Here is a 2,043-nt window from a genome sequence, read left to right as displayed (position 1 = left end):
AAAAACACACAAACACACATTTTGTAAGGCTATAGGTGCCATAGATACTGATTCTTCTGATTGATCTGGGCAAAATAAATTGAAACTCCCTGTAAAGTATTCACTATTCTAAATGCCATTAAGAGCTTTTTTTTCCCTTTTCCTTCCTTAGTCTTTTATTTGTAAGACGTTGATATTTAACAATAAATACAGAAGAAGAGCAACAAACAAGTAGTTGCCTTGCACTGTGGGTGGGAAACTCAAGCCAGAGCAGAGCAGAAGTCTCTGGTACTCTGGAGGATGTGCTGTGGGGCCACCAAGAGTCTGCAGTGTGAAAGATACATCTTTCTTCTCCCACAGGTCTCAAACAACTTAGATAGGAGGCTGAGCATGATGATTAGTCCTAATTTTTGCAATTTAGCCATTTTTCTTGATCTTGCTCTCTGATCCCATACATTTCAGACTGTTCAATGGATTTGTAATAAACTTCTAAGATGAAAGGGAATTTCTTGTTCATTGTATGCCTGAAATCTTGGCTTGTGCTCATCTTAGTAAACAAAAAAATATGCTTCAAAAACGCCCATAAGTTCAGCTACTAAAATTCTTTTAAAGATCTTCTTTGCCAGTGGTTCCATAGTGTGGGCCATCCCAGGAAACCAAAAGTGAGCTCAGCGAGTGAAAGCCGAGTGCTCCCTACCTCAGTGCCATTAAGAGCTTTCATGGTTTATGGGAAGAAATCAAAATATCCACACTGACAGGATAATAGAAGTTGATTCCAACTCTCACGGGTGACTTTGATGGATTCAAGACTTCAGTAGAGGTAGTCTTTACAGGTGTGGTGGAAATAGCAAGAGAGCTAGAATTAGAAGTGAGACCTGAAGGGAACCAGCAGTTAGCGTAATGGCTATGTCGCTGGACTCCCACGTAGTCGACCGCAGTTTGCGTCCCAGAACCAGTGGCTTAAAACTCACGCCGGGCGTGTGTGCATGCGTGCCCAAGATCCCGAGAGGAGAGTGGAGGAGAAGGGATTGCGGCGTGACCATCCCCCCTGGGGGTGATTTCTCTCTTTCTGTCTCTATGTTTCTCTCTGTCTGTCTGGCAAGCGCACGCGCCCTATAGCAAAAACCTCTCCAAAAAAAAAAAAAAAGAAGTGAAAGAAGTGAATGACTTTCTGCTTCTCATAAGAAATAAAAAATAAACTTCAGTAGATGTGGAGTTGCTTCTTACCAACACATAAAGAAAGTAGTTTCTTGGGGACCAGCAGATGACATAATGATTATGTCACTGGACTCCCATATGAAGTTTGAGTCCTAGACCCAGTGACTTGAAACTCATGCTGGACGCATGTGTGTGCATCCCCACGATCTCAAGAGGAGAATAGTGAAGGGATTGCAGCATGGCCATTCCCCCCAGGGGACAATTTCTCACTTTCTGTTTCTCTGGAAAGCACATGCACCCTATAGCAGAAATCTTTCAAAAAAACAAAGTGGTTTCTTGATATGAAATCTACTCCTGGTGAAGGTACTGTGAACATTGTTGAAGTGAAGACAAAGGATTTAGAATTTACCTACACTTAGTTGAGGACTAGTAGCAGAGTTTGAGAAGACTGACTCCAGTTTTGAAAGTTCTACTATAGGTAAAATGCTATCAAATACCATGGTGTACTGCAAATAAATCTTTCATGAAAGGAAAACTCAGTTGATGTGGCAAACTGTATTGTTGTCTTATTTTTTTTCATTGCCACACCCATCCCAACTTTCAGCAGTCAACAGCCATCAACATCAAGTAAGACCTTCTACCAGCAAAAAGATTATGACTCATTGAAGGCTCAGATTGTTAGCATTTTTTAGCAATAAAGTATTTTTTAATTAGGTAGGAACACTTTTTCACACATGATGCTATTGCACACTTCAAATAGACTACCATATAGCATAAATAACTTTTGTAGGGCTGGTAAACCACAAAATACATGACTCACTTAATTAGAATATTCACTTTACTGTCATCGTCTGAAACCTAACTTATAATAAACTGAGATGTCTATGTAAGAAACAATAATGGTAG

The 2,043-nt window shown here is 40.2% G+C and overlaps 1 pseudogene; it reads right to left on the bottom strand.

Annotated features, from left to right (window-relative positions):
• Positions 1-382: 382 nt before the first annotated feature.
• Positions 383-626, bottom strand: LOC114006541 (protein CEBPZOS-like; annotated as a pseudogene).
• Between the last annotated feature and the right edge of the window lie 1,417 nt (positions 627-2,043).

The sequence above is a fragment of the Tupaia chinensis genome, unplaced genomic scaffold (assembly GCF_000334495.1).
Source record: "Tupaia chinensis unplaced genomic scaffold, TupChi_1.0 Scaffold148768_1, whole genome shotgun sequence".
NCBI classification, from domain to species: Eukaryota; Metazoa; Chordata; class Mammalia; order Scandentia; family Tupaiidae; genus Tupaia; species Tupaia belangeri.
The sequence above is the reverse complement of the archived record's forward strand: the minus strand, read 5'-3'. Positions and strand labels throughout refer to the sequence as shown.